Source organism: Lathyrus oleraceus, chromosome 4 (genome assembly GCF_024323335.1).
Source record: "Lathyrus oleraceus cultivar Zhongwan6 chromosome 4, CAAS_Psat_ZW6_1.0, whole genome shotgun sequence".
NCBI classification, from domain to species: domain Eukaryota; kingdom Viridiplantae; phylum Streptophyta; class Magnoliopsida; order Fabales; family Fabaceae; genus Lathyrus; species Lathyrus oleraceus.
In genome coordinates, this window is record NC_066582.1 from 60,348,792 (window position 1) to 60,364,546 (window position 15,755).

Genomic DNA, 15,755 nt, shown 5'->3' on the forward strand with positions numbered 1-15,755 from the left:
AAGATATTGAAGTTTATGTTGATGATATGATTGCCAAATCAAGTGATGAAGAAGAGCATGTTCAGCATTTGTTGAAGTTATTCCAGCGTTTAAGGAAGTACAAACTCCGCTTGAATCCCAATAAGTGTACTTTTGGTGTTCGCTCTGGTAAGTTGTTGGACTTTATTGTCTGTGAGAAGGGTATTGAGGTTGATCCTATCAAGGTCAAAGCATTACAACAAATGCATGCGCCCAAAACTGAGAAGCAAGTCAGAGGTGTTCTCGGTTGCTTGAGTTATATCTCAAGATTTATATCGCATATGACTGCCACATGTGCACCTATTTTCAAGCTTCTTTGGAAAGATCAGTTTTGTGATTGGACTGAAGATTTCCATAAAGCTTTTGACAGTATCAAAGAGTATTTGCTCAAGCCTTCAATTTTGTCTCCGCCTGTTGAAGGAAGACCCTTGATCATGTATTTGACCGTGCTTTATGAGAGTATGGGTTGTGTTCTGGGTCAGCAAGATGAAACTGGAAAGAAAGAATATGCAATTTTCTACCTCATTAAGAAATTCACCGACTGTGAGACTCAGTATTATATGCTTGAAAAAATATGTTGTGCATTGGCTTGGGTTGCTAAGCGTCTACACCATTATATCTTGAATCATACTACTTGGTTGATATCCAAAATGGATCCAATCAAGTACATTTTTTAGAAGCTTTCATTAACTGGGAGAATTGCCCGTTGGCTGATGCTGTTATCTGAGTATGATATTGAATACCAATCTCAAAAAGCTATCAAAGGTAATGTCTTGGTTGACCATTTGGCTCAGCAACCAATTGAAGATTACCAGTCAGTGTAGTATGATTTTCCTGATGAAGAGGTTTTGTAATTGAAGATGAAAGATTGTGATGAACCATTACTTGAAGAAGGGCCAGAACCTGGTTCTCGTTGGGGTATGGTATTTGATGGAGTTGTTAATTCGTATGGTAATGGCATTGGGGCAGTGATTATTACTCCTCAAGGCACCCATTTTCTTTTTAAAGCAAGATTGATCTTCAAGTGTACAAACAATATGGCTGAGTATGAAGCTTGCATTATGGGGCTTGAAGAAGCCATTGATCTTAGAATAAAATATCTTGACGTCTATGGAGATTCAGCCTTGGTTGTGAATCAGATAAAAGGTGAATGGGAGACGAATCAACCCGGTTTGATACCATATAGAGACTATGCAAGGAGGATTTCAACTTCCTTTACAAAGGTTGAGTTTCATCATATCCCTCGAGATGAAAACCGGATGGCAGATGCGCTTGCAACATTGGCTTCAATGATTATGGTGAAATTTTGGAATGAGGTTCCTAATTTGACTATGATGTGTCTTGATAGGCCAACTCATGTATTTTCTATTGAAGATATCAAAGATGAAAAGCCTTGGTATTTTGATATCAAATGTTTCCTCCAAAGTCAAGTTTACCCGCCTGGGGCATCTTTGAAAGATAAGAAGACTTTGAGAAGATTAGCTGGCAACTTCTACCTAAATGGTGATGTGCTCTACAAGAGAAATTTTGATATGGTTCTTCTTAGATGCATGGATAGACACGAAGCAGACCTATTGATGACTGAAGTCCCTTAGGGTTCCTTTGGTACTCATTCCAATGGACATGTTATGGCAAAAAAGATGTTGAGGGCAGGTTACTATTGGCTGACAATGGAATCTGATTGTTGCAAGTTTGTGAAGAAATTCCAAAAGTGTCAAATTTATGCAGATAAGATTCATGTTCCTTTGACACTGTTGAATGTCATTTCCACTCCATGGCCCTTCTCCATGGAGAGGATTGATATAATTGGCATGATTGAGCCCAAAGCTTCGAATGGACATCATTTCATTTTGGTGGCTATTGACTACTTCACAAAGTGGGTTGAAGCAGCATCGTATGCAAATGTAACCAAGCAAGTTGTTGTAAGGTTTATAAAAAATCAGATTATATGTCGTTATGGTGTGCCAAGTAAGATCATTACTGATAATGGATCTAACTTGAACAATAATATGGTGGAAGATCTTTGTAAAGACTTCAAGATTGCACATAATAATTCTTCTCCCTACATACCAAAGATGAATGGGGTTGTTGAAGCTGCAAACCAAAATATCAAGAAGATCATTTAGGAGATGGTTGTGACAAATAAAGATTGGCATGAGATGCTCCCATTTTCTTTGCATGGGTACCGTACATCCATTCGCACTTCAACAAGGGCAACCCCTTTCTCTCTTATTTATGGTATGAAATTTGTGCTCCCAATAGAGGTTGTGATCCCATCATTGCGTGTCTTGATGGAAGCCAAGTTGACTGAAGCTGAATGGTGCCAGACCAAATATGATCAGTTGAATTTAATTGAAGAGAAGAGATTGACTACCATGTGTCATGGTCAGTTATATCAACAGAGATTGAAGAAGGATTTTGGTAAGAAGGCCAGGCCTCGGGTGTTCAGAGAATGTGACCTTGTGCTCAAGAAAACTCTATCTTTTAAACCTGATGCTAGGGGAAAATGGGCTCCTAATTATGTAGGCCTATATGTTGTTAAGAAAGACTTTTTAGGAGGTGTTTTGATTCTCATAACTATGGATGGTGAAGAGTGTCGCTCCCCGGATTTCCCGAATCCAAGTACAAACGCGAAAAGAGGTGGCGAGGAAAAAAGAGTAGAGTCGCCAGCTATGTACTTTTATCCCAAGAGGAGGGAAAGGTATCACTGCATAACCAAGAGGGAACGGATAAAACAAAGTCTCGAACCAAAGAAAACTGAGTAAGGGGGCCGGTTACGTGAAGGGAAGGTTATCACACCCCTTCACGTCTGTGGTACTCCACAGGATCCACGCTTGCCATTTATGCCTAAAGTGTGTGTATAAAAAGTCCTATATGCGATGCGAAAGAGAGAAAATCAAAGTAGGGAAAAGAAAGACTTATTGCTCGCACAGGCCCTACCCTGCTGCATACGTATCTCAAGAAGGATTGAGAATCAGAGCACCGTAGCTCGGCTAACCTATTTTTGTTTGTTTTGTGTTTTTTAGATGAACGACGTTACTACGCAATCTACCGGATGCTCGACCTTTGGAGACTTACTCACCTATAGTAGAAGGAGTTAACGTGTTCTTAGGAGAAGAAAAATCAATGAGTTTGTTTGTGTTTTAGGAATGCTCATGCAAAAAGGAAGTCCTACACGAAGGAACCGTGCTACCTTAATTGACATGCAAACGAGAGACTATACGAAGTCTAGCAATCCTATGGGGAGACGATCATACCACACAAAAACATATAGCATAAAGTAAACACACCAACAAGGGGGCTCAAGCATACATGGGTAGGGCTTTAGTCAAGAGGGGTCATATCAACCTCGACAAACAAGCCGTGGAAAGGCAATCAAATGGGCTCTTAACCACTGACATTGAACGTCAGGGTGAGCAGATCAAAAGGGTAATGAGGATAAGACCTCATAGCTCTTAACCCTGGAAAGAGTGAGCTCATGACAAAAAGTGGGGATTCAGAAGGGTGGAATCCTCTCCACTGACCGACCGGACAAAAGATCTTGGGCTTTTGTTCTGAAGCATCGACACGTAGTACGAGCATAAAGAACGACACACTGAATAACGGGGGATTGACTACTAATCCCTTTTATCCGTCAATTGCCTCTTCATGGAGGTCTTTAGCACTGGTGCCTCTTCTTGGAGGTCTTTAGGCACAAAAGTAAACACACAAAAACATTGCCTCCTATCGAGGTCTTCCGACTAAGAAAGCAGTAAAATGCTGAAAAGATGTAAAAGGGGTCAAGAGATCTACCACACGGATAAAGATCCGAAGTAACAGCAACTAAAGAAATAAGAAACCCAGAGATCTCTCAAGCTAGCACCATCAAAGAAAGCAAGTCAGCAAAGCAATCAGAATGAATCTCCAAACGGTATCCCACAAATAAAGTGGAATACCAAGCAAGCTATCTCTTCAAGAGTCATGTGAGCCCTCACAAAAACTCAACAAACAAGTTAGAGAAACAAGATGGGGTGCAATCAAGAGTTGCACCAAACCAGAATCAAAATATAGCCACATGAATCATGCCATTAAAATTCACAAAAAGCTCACAAAAAGCAACCAAGGACAGGAGGCCTAAACCTCTTGTCAAACAAATGCATCAAAAGGGTATCAAAACTCAAAGTCAGGGGGCAAGGATCCACACATCAAGACATGACATACATACTAAAACATGTGCCCGGATGCAATAGAAAGCATGTCATAACAAACACAAAACAGATTGGAGAGCAAACAGAAAAAAACAGCTACCGTCGCGATCGCCACTACTTCGCTTAGCAAAGGCTTAGCGAAGCTCCGCTGCAGATTCGCCCAGCGAAGGTGCTAGCGAATGCCTGCGGGTTCTGGGTTCTTCCTTGATAACAGTCTGATTTCAGTAACCCAAACCCTATGATATCCATCTCAGAAATGAAGTGATTAAACATTCAAGGCATTGTTCTACTCATTCATGCATATCCAAACCCACATGCAAAACCTAACGATACCCACTCTTCCAAATTCAACCTTAATACCTCATACATTCAGAAATTTCAAATTGAAAGCATAAAGTAATGGAAATAGTGCAGATCTGATAAGAGAGATCGATTGAAATTGAATTGCACGGTTCGGTTTGCAGAGCAATCTCAGGGTTTATACGAGATGGAATTGATAGAGGTGACTTTTTGTGCAAATGAGTTCTTTTTTCAGTGTCTGTGGAGGCTGCTCTGAATTAGGTCTCTCTTTTTTTCTAGGTCTTGTTCCACTGAATCTTTTTAGAATTTATATTGATTTCGTGGCTTTGTGGGCTCAAAATGAGGGCAACTCAAGCCCATGACTTTCTGTTATATATTTTTTTTATTTTCAAAACGCGTGGGCTTCGCCTAGCGAAGAATTTGCTCGCCTAGCGAGCATGACAGTTCAGACTCTGGTGGTTCGCTAGGCGAACCATTCTGCTCGCCTAGCGAGCATGACAGTTCAAGTCATCTTTCCAAATTTGTAACCTGTGCGCTGGACCTTTGTTCCTTCAAGAGTAATATGTCGAATGATGAATAGGCCTCATTTGAACATTGGAAGTAACTCAAGTTATTCCCTAGCCATTTGACCTTCAGTAGACCAAAGTTGACCAGAGGTAATTCAGATGAACTTTGCTGAAATGCAATATGAAATGTTACATGACCTAAAAATGAATGCATGAATGAGGGGGGCAAATTTGAGGTGCTACAAAGAGTTCACTCGTCCTGTGAATGCCGATGCAGTCAAGAAAAACTTCGCCTAAAAAAATGAAAAGAACAGATCGCTAAGTTGAAAACCTGAAAGGGCGGGTTAGGCAAGAATGAGTGTCTCGGTGGATTGAAAACCCGCAAGGGCAATCCAGGAAAAAGTTAGAGACATAAAACAGAAAATTTATCCCGATATATTGAGTACCCCACCTTGGGGAAATCTAGGAAAAAGTTAAAGATTATGGGAAGTAACTGCATTCGGTTGGTCCTGATCTTTGGAGCAATTTGGAGCAAGTCGTTTGGTTCTGAATCGTCATTCTCAACCAAAACCAAGAGCGCATCGGATATTGAAGTTTTTAGAAGGATTAGTGATCATTGTATTCAATGTAGCCATTTTCCATGTAAATTACCATTTTCAACTTTTGTAAAGATCTATGGAGTCTTGTAATTTACAAACTACCATTCTATTAAATAAAGTTGAGCTTTTATCCAATTGTTTCTACTCTTATTTATTTTCAGCTAAATGAAATTGAATTTTTATGATGATAATTTTGAAAATAAATTAATAAATAGAAATCATTTTTTAAAAATGAAAGCAATTACTTTAAAAGCAATCGATTTGAGTAAGGAATATCAACAGTAGTCTGAGAACAGGTTAGTCTTGACGTGCAAAGCCTTGTTGTTCTCCCCAAGCGTTTGGTTTGGTGATTTTTCCCAAATAATTCATCATTTATCGCAATAGAGTGAAGCTGGTGATTAGTCTCTTTTACAGATCTTTTCCCCCAACTGAGTTGTAGGCTCACCTCCTCAGCAGTTTTCCTAGATCCTCCATACAAAGTTCTATATCTTGTACTCCCCGGCGGAGTTCATCTTCAGATACAACAGTGTTGATTCTGAGCAGTACTTGATTTGGTCCCCTGCGAGGTTGTCTCCCATTTGATATGGTGTTGACCTAAAATTCGCCACAGAGTTGACAACTTGGATCCTCAACAGATCTTTTCTCATTCCCTAGCTAGGATTGAGATATTCAGAGCCAGATTATTTATGGTTATCCCCAGTATTTTTCTCCAGTTGGTGTTTCAATCTTGTTAAGATTAACCGAGTATTGCAGTGATGACTCAAATCTGTGATATTTGCATCCTTTGTGATTGTTTTGTCAGCATAATCATCAATCGTATATATACATATTCATGCATCAAATATTTCATTATGCATTTTTATCAAATTTGATTTCTTATTTCTGATCCCCTGCTATGGGGATATTTTTCCATGCAGATTCGGTGTGTTTGTCCTCCTTCAATCATAGAGTGTCAGCCCCTTATGCAGAAAGAATTTAACCTTTCTCATTCCCCACTGAGTTATTCCCTCGTGGATGATTATTATTCCAGTTTCCTCCCCAGTTAATTATCTGGATGGAATCACTCCCCTTGAGATATATCCTCATTGGGTTGAGTCATTTGTTCGATCCTTTCTTTCTAGTTACTACCTAGATGGATGTTTTGGTCTCCTGAGAGTTATTACCCAGTACCCGGTAAAATGTAATCTACTTCCTTTGTTTTCCCCAGTGGATTCGTTTTCACGTTTCCCTAGGTAGTTTATCTTTGATATGTTCATCCTAATCGGTGACTGATATTCTCCCTTTGTGGTTTTCTACCAAGTAAAAAGGTAGTTGTAATCCCTATTTCATTCCCCAAAGACTGATATTCTCCCTTTATGATCATCTTAACCGATGACGGATTTTCTCCTTTTTGTGGTCTTCTGCCCAGTAACCGGTAGTTGTAAATCCCGCTTTCCCTTGCTGAGTCTATCCTGGATATGTTCATCTTAACCGATGACGGATATTCTCTTCTTTGGTATTCTATCCAATAAATGATAGATATAATTCCTATTTTTCCTCGGCAGTCTATTCTTGATATGTTCATCCTAACCGATGACGGATATTCTTCCTTTGAGTCTATCCTTAATATGTTCAATTTAACTAGTGACGAATATTCTCTCTTTGGTCTTCTGCCCAGTAACCGGTAGTTGTAAACCCTATTTTGATTTTTTTTCCAGTAGGTCATTCTTACCCAGTAATCGGTAATGAATGTACCTCCTTTTTCTCAGTGAGTCATCCTTAATATGTTTACCCTAATCGGTAACGGATGTCCCTCTATCATAGTACATTATCTTCCTACCCAGTAACCGGTAAGACATAATATACTTCTTGTACTCCTATGTTGAAGTTCATTCTTCCCATTTGAGTTTGAGTGTGTATTTCCTCAGTGAAATCGTCATCCCCTGTTTGGTTCGAGTATTTCAGCTTTGTTCTTATTTACCCGTTTCCCCCGCAGATTTTCCCTTATCCCCAACCAAGTCTTTCCATTGATTTATTTTCATGGAAATTTCTCTCGTATCCCCGATAGTTTTTAAGTCGTAGCCTGGCCTATGCATAACCACTTATCCCCTAGAGTCTCTGTCTCCCCAGTAAGTGTTCCCTATGGAATGCATTATGCTCTTGTGGATTTTCAGTCTCTCCGAATTCTTTTCCTTTGTGGCAATATTTTCCCCACATAGACTATTTTTAACATTTCATATCATATGCATCATGAGGTCTCTTAGGGGCCAAAATTTGTTTCTATATGTTGTTATTTAAGTCCATTCTACTGAGTCAGTATGAAGATTTTAACCGTCACATCCTCAGTTAGAATGTCCTTACCTAGAGGCAGCTATAAGACCCCAATTTTGGCCCTAAGATCCCTTATGACAACTCATCATATGCATTGACTTTGGAATCACACCTTGGCATCCCCCTTACCCCTCATTCATTGGGTTTGCATTGGGAGAGGTCACCTAGCACATTTTATTGTATCATACTTTGTTTCTCATTATTTTCTAACCAAAATACCAAAAATATGTCAATGTATACTTTGTTGCTTTTGTAGGTAGTGTGTGCATCCACTAATGCCTCATCAAGCCCATACCTAGGGTTTGAGACCCTCAATGCAAGGAGACTAATCAAGAGATGGTTTACATTGATTGTAGACATCATATATGGATCCCCATGGTCTTCACATATCATTTTGATCAAGAAAACATCAAGAGTTTGAAGCTTGTTTGTCTTGGAAGCCCTAATTCATCTGGGTATCTTCTGTGACTTCCTCAGCAAGTTTCTTCAATGTTTCATCAAATATTTAAAGGGATACTTCATAGTACATCATCTTGCATATATATGATCCTCCATGAGTCCCACATATCAAGATAATGTCAATTTTGCAAGTTGGTTCATGGTGGTTGACCAGAGAAAGTCAACTAGTCAAAACTGGGGTTCCCTAGACCCTATCTCCTATAATTTTTTTCATAAGAAAATTATTATAAGATCAAATTTACTCCTTAAGACATTCTAAACAAATTTCATGTTTACGTCAATAGCTAGTTTTGCTTGGAAAGTCATTTTTTATGGTAAACGATTATAGGTCATTTTGTCTGAACCCTAGTTAGGAGGTCATCTTCCAAGGACCATAACTTGCTCATTTCTTATGATATGAAAGCCATTCAAGTTCCATGATTAAATCGAAGATGCACGTTTCAACTTTGATGTTTGGAAGAAGTTCAAATTCAACTTGAAAATGCATGTGCCAAGAGGAAACATTATAGGTCATTTTGGGCCATTACCATTGAACAAGTGATTTTCCTCAACTTCTAAAATGCATAAATTCTTTATTACAAATCCAAATAAGGTCCTATTTGTGACCAAATTTAATAGGTTTTAAAGGGATACAACTTTGATGAAGGAACGTTTCCCATTTTAAGTCCATAGAAAAAGTTATTCAAGGTGGAAGAAGTGAACATTTGACTTTGTACTTAGAAAATTTTCAAACATGTTTGATTTTCCAAAGTTCCATCTCAAAATTCATCCTGATCCAAGCTTCAAATGGAAAAGTGTTCAACATTAAAGTTGTTTCCCTTGATCTCACCTTTCCAAAAAGTCCAAGATCAACTGATTTGTCCAAGGAATGAATGACTTGCGCATGGGTTCTTTTCAAAGGACCATTTTTATGGATTTCACCTTCACATTTCAAATTCAAATGCATGGCCACATGACATGATTTCAGAATTGTACACAAGCATTTTTGGACCTGAATACATCACTTGATGGGTCTATCACACGCCCATGCAAGCATCCAATGCAAATTGCTAAATTTGGCAAAATTTGGAAGTGTGTGGAAATGAATCACATTGGCTATAAATACAACCCTCATGGCTCAGAATTGAGGACCTCGTGCTCAAGCTTTGACCCTGCAATCCAAACCCTAATCATTAAAGGATAATCTTGATGGTTTTCATTTAAAAATCGAGCTTCAAATCTCATTATGTTTTGAGATTCAAACTCCAAGAGTCCAAGCTTTTCTTTGATCCTAACCACTTCCTACAAGCTTCTGAAACAAAGCTAGAGACAATTGGAATCAAGATCAAGCAAGGTTGAAGCTCCTTCGAAGGTAATTTTTCTGAATTTTCATCTCTTCGATTCTCTATCAACTTTTCACTATTCTTTGTAATTTTTGGTTGGTTGAAGTCCTACCAACGTAGGCAACAAGATTGAGTTACTTTGAGGTCAAATCGAAGCAACTCAATTCATGATCCTCAAAATTCAAATCCCTGTATCTTTTTATATACTTGGAATTGGAGAAAATTGAGGCCAGATTCGAGCTCCTGAGCATTTTTTCTTTAAATCCATGTCCTTGTTTTTCATTTTTATGGTGGTTGGTGGTGGACCAGTCCGGTGAGGTCCACCAGAGAAGACAACCAGAGCCCTAGCTCCGTTAGTGTGGTGGCTTGCTCCTATCCATCAGATCTTTCCTCCACGTTCTAATCCTAATCATCCAATGTGATTACCACGTATGTCATGCGTTTGACTCAAGTGTTGGTGGAATGCGCGCTTCTGGCCATCAGATCTGCCACCTCAATTAATGAGGGAGATCTGATGGCCCTTGTTTTTATTTTCTTTTTAATTTCAGATTTTATGTTTAATTGCTTTCTTTTGTTTAATTCATAATAATTTCATTTTTAATCCAAAAAATATGGGACTTTCACCAAAAATCTTTAAATATTTCTCTCTTTCATTTTCTGAATTAAAATTATTTTTTGGATTAATTTTGATATTTTTCATGAATAAATGTTTTTGTGCATATTTTAAATTGTTTAAAAATACTTCTGACTTTTCAAAAATCATGAAATTTTTTGTCTAAGGTCCTTTGACCTTGTTTGACCTAGGATAAATCTCTTGGCCATTTATTTGGTGTTTTGAAGAGATTTTAGGTTTTGACCAAATTAAATTGAATTTTAATGCATTTTTAAATTGATTTTTAATTGATTAATTGTGTAAAAATTATGTTGAGCCATTTTTATGGTCTTGTGATATTTGACTATTTGATTGGGCCTTCGTCAAGGTTGATTTGACTTTTGTTGGATAAAAATCATTGGATTTAGGGGATTGATGAAATGTACATTTCATCTTCCAAAATGAATGAATGATTTTAATTTGATAAAATTCCTCCCATGACCAATTTGTGTTTCTCTCATTCCCCTTCCTCTTCATCATCATCCCTATTCTTTCCCATTCCTTTCATTGACCAGTGAAATCTCAAATGTCCTAAGGCTAACTGGATCATCAATGACCTTGTGTCAGATGAATCAATACAAGTATGGATGAGATAGGTTCATCCCTCTTGATCTTTTCTTTTAGTGTGTGATGTATTTTAGGAGTTTTGTTTATTATACCAAATCCCTAACATGCATTAACACCTAAATTTTTGTTGCCCGACCTCGGATAGTTGTGACTTCTACATAAGTCCAATTACGATTGCTTGACATAAAGCTAAATTTGACCCTAAAGGCATAGCATCCAAGTAAGTGAGATTGTAAGCCTCCCATCCTTTATGGTATTGTGAGGAAACTAGGCCTTTTTTCCTTCCTATGGAAGATGTCTTGGTTCAAGGATCCATGCTTGTGAATGAATGGTTGAGTGTTCTCCAAAGAATGACTTAATCAATTAAAAAGCAAAACACCACTAACACTTAACTAACATTTGACTAACTCTTATTAATATTGTTTTACTTTCAAGTCATTTACTTTATGCAATTTAATTTTCAGTCATTTATCATTCATTGCCACTTACATTTCATTTAACTTGTTTATGTTTATGTCATTTTCACTTTGCTCATTTGAACCATATATTGTGATTGTATATATTTATTTGTGAATTTTGATTTTTGTTTGTGGTCTTAGGACCTTAAATCACTTAATAAACCACAAAAACACTAAAAAAATGTTTGGTGGACTATTAAACTTGATATGAACTTTTGGACTTAGAACTAGGCAACATTCCATATTCAAAAGGACTTGACCAATGCCAACATTTTGAAACCAAGTTATTATGAACTGAGCCTTCATCTAATGCAAGTCTTAGGATTTATTAGAATTCATCTACTACTTTGTCTTGGTGCTAATTGTTATTTTGATCTTGTGCCTGATGCTTTATTCTAATTTGATCAATGAGTATTTCATCAGGTACATGAGAAGATAAAGAAGATTGCTTGCTTGGATATGGCTATCTTTATTTGATGCCTTAATCTTCTTAATGTTTGGATATTGCTAATTGCTTGTTGAGTACTGCTTGATTCAAAGTCCAAGGGAAAATGGGTTTCTATATGACATTTTTGTCTGTTGGATTGTATCCCATTGGTCAGATCTTTTCAACTCATAACTTTTAATTTTATGCATAGGATAGCCTTTTCATCTTCTCCCACTTCTTAAATTTCAAAATCCCTCCCCCCTTTTCAAAAACTTTCTTTGCTTGTGATTTCAAACTTAGACTTCGTTTAAATGATTAGAAACTTTAGCCTTATGCCATTGAATTTTCAAACTCTTTCTTAAGTCAAATTTGTAAATAAACTTAATCATATTGACTTAAAATTTCAAAAAAAGACAAAAATAACTAACAAACCCATTCAATTTTTTTGGCCCATTTAAACTTTTGTTAAAAGCAATTCACCAACTTTGAAATTGTTATCACGAACTATGAGGTTTTGATCCCTCATTTTTATGTTGGTACGTAGGCACAAGTCTGAAGGTCTTGTCAAACACACAAATATTATCAATGAATTCTTTTCTCATCCTCACACTCTATTTTTCTCAAACATCTTTTATACCAAAAAACACATACACACATAAAAAAAAGGTCTCCCTAGGAGTACCTAGGACACTTTGGGTGTTAACACCTTCCCTCTATGTAACCAACCCCTTTACATGTAATCTCTGGCATTATATTAGTTTTGATTTGAAAACTTCTTACCTTTGGGTTTTGTTCGTACTTTTCCCTTTTACTTTGGAAACAATAAAAGCACGATGGCGACTCTGGTTTAATTTGATGTTAAGTTTATCCATAGCTTGATGGTCATGAATTTACCGCTATAGGTACGAAGCAAACAACTCTTGGTTCACAAGGTGGATTGCCGCTATATCTTCCTAAAAAGGTATATACGGGGCCCAAAATAAAGAATTGATGGGTACAAGGAACAATATATCACTTGCTGGGGAACAACCAATTTGAAATCAAAGAAGAATGGTAACTTGGATCCATGAAGGAATAAACTCTAAACCGAAGAGTAAACAGGCGTCCTAGCCAAAAGGAAAGAATAAAACGTTTGGGTACGATCCAAACAGCTCTTGGTTCACAAGGTGGACTGCCACTATATCGTCCTAAAATGATGTGCATGGAGTCCAAGGAAGAGTGATATTTGATCTCAAAATTATGGTATTGATTTATGAATAAGATAGGATTAATAAATAGGGTAGCTCACGGAGAATCTGAATTCTCGTGCCTACGTATTCTCACCGTGCAATGAGAAAGTCAAAGCCTTTATAGTTCAGCCTACTAGGGTTGACTGCAAGATGATTGATGAGACAAGAGATATGATGATAATGGAAGATGAAGTAGACTTGGCAATCATTGGATATGAACCACACTAAAGTCTATGAGTAAAGGTGAATACGATGACCATTGATGCTACTTGCAATGATGAAGACCTTATCAATTATTTGATTCAAATTGCATTAAAGTCTATGAACAAAGGCGAATACCTTGAGCAACTGGGTCATTCATCTCGTACCCAAGGATACCCTAGACAAGGATTTGAATTATCCACTCTCATCATTCTTTGTTTCTTAAGGCTCATGGCATACAACTTAAATCTTGATTGATAAGTTGTTGGTGGAGACCTTTGATTGTTGTATTGTTCCTTTGAAGGGAGACACTTGACAATCATATGATTTGAATTGTGCTAAAGTCTATGAATATAGGTGAATACGATGAGAGACTGAGTCATTCGTCCCATATCCAAAGATATTCAGAATGAGTTAATGGAATTCTCCACTCTCATTCATTCCCTATTTCTTAAGGCCCTTGTCATATAATTTAATCTTGATTGACAAGTTCTTAAAGAAACCCCTTTGATATGCTTTGTATAATCCATTGCTTTATATGACTGGGATGCCTTGAATGAGAGTTTGAACTTAAGGCCTTGAGATCCACAGCTTATAAAAAGAGTCATATCAAGTGATCAAGGGTCTTTTGATCACTTGAATAGACTGTGGGATTATACATGATCAAAGGATTTAGTTAATCAAAATTGTTTTTGATCAACTTGAATTGAGGGTTTGAATTAGCATGAAAATGTATGGTTAACCTAATCTAAGGGTCAAAATTATTCACACACTATTCCTAAGGGAGCATGCCACAATTAAAGTCATAATAATCAAATACCTCATGAAAAATCAACTAGATTAAACTAGCTAATTATTCTGAGTTAATTCTAATCCTAAAGGAGCATGCATTTCTAAGACAAAATAACCCATAAGGGTAAAAGGGTCAATTCACATGAATATTCAATTAGGAACCAAATTAAATCCTAATCATGATTATTCTAACTAAATACCTAAAAATTAATCAAGTTCTAAAAACTATTCTAATCAAATTTCAAAACCTAATTATTTAGAAATCTAACTAAATCCTAAAAATAAATTAATATTCTAATTAATCCTAAATTTAATTCTAATTAAAATCTTCAACCTAATTGCCTAAAGGTCCTAATTAATCTCTAAGATGCTAATTAAATCCTAAACTTTGATTAAACTAAAAAACTGATTAACATGAATTAACCAAGATTAAACTTAATTAAGCTAAAAAAATCAAAACTAAATGATGATTAAAAATAAAATACTAGGGGTAAAGAACTTGCTACTGGATGTTTAACAGCAGTTGGGCCCTAAGCCCAACGAAAGTTCTCTTCCTGCAAAAAAAAGTCCACACAACAAGCGGGTATGTGAAGCAAGTTGGTATGATGATGAGTGAAAGGTTATTAGGCCCACAATGTTGGCCCATCAGAAGCAAAGCCATGGATGTGAAACAAAACAATTAAGCATGTGCATTAAAAATTGAATTTGAAAGAGATCTGAAAAATGCGTGCCATATCCAGCTCAGGTTAACATCCGTCGTGGACCATCATGTCGGAAGTCTCTTCTGGCGGAGGTAGTCATCAGAAATCGAATTCTCAAAACTCATCATGACCACGTTGGCCTCCTCATCAAGAAATTGCCCTTACTTTTCCTTGATGCTGCCTCTAAACCTGCAATTGAGCCGAAATATCCAAGAACCCTAGAAGTTCCTACGTAAATTACATGGCGAAGAGCAAGATTCAGAGCCCTAACTGTTAGGGCTTTGAAATTCCTTGATGCAAGCTACAATATGACAACCTAATTGCAATGGGTTGGTGAAGATGAACCTACCTCCGAAGTTGAGGATTGCTCTAACGAAGTGTAAGATCAAAGAAGACGAAGCAGCGATGGGAAAACACTTGAAATCTGGTATGTTCCTGCTCTTATCTTCTTCTTCTTTTTTATTCTTCCTCTTATAAAGATCCTTCTTCTTCTTTTGAAACGTATGCTTGAGATGGTACCTTAAGAGAGAGCATGTGGTTCATGAGAAGCAGAAGTTGTAGAGAGAATTTATGAGGTTGTGAAGAGAGTGATAGTTGAGATAAAGGTTTTAGCACATCTTTATTCAAGTTCCAATGGTGGGACTTTGTAGAAGGATAAGGATGTGCTCTGAGTAATTTTTGGTGAGAGTTGAAAGGTTGAAGATGATGCATAGGTTCTGAGATCGACCCAAATGATTTGGTGATGAAGAGTACTTATAGATTTTTGGTGCTTCAGTTTTGAAATTTCACATTATGTGAAGCAAATTCACATTCACTCGAAATTTCAAGTTAGTTAGAAATTAACAATTCTATTAGGGTGATCATGAATGAAATATTAGTTTATTAGAACTGCCAATTCAATTAGTTGAGTGATGATTCAATGGGTTGCTCTTAGGTTAGTTACAGTGGGCTGCATCTGTTTATCATTTACTGAATGATTTTTGCAATTGGTTGTTTGCAGGGTTATGCATACAAAACCTCTGACTTG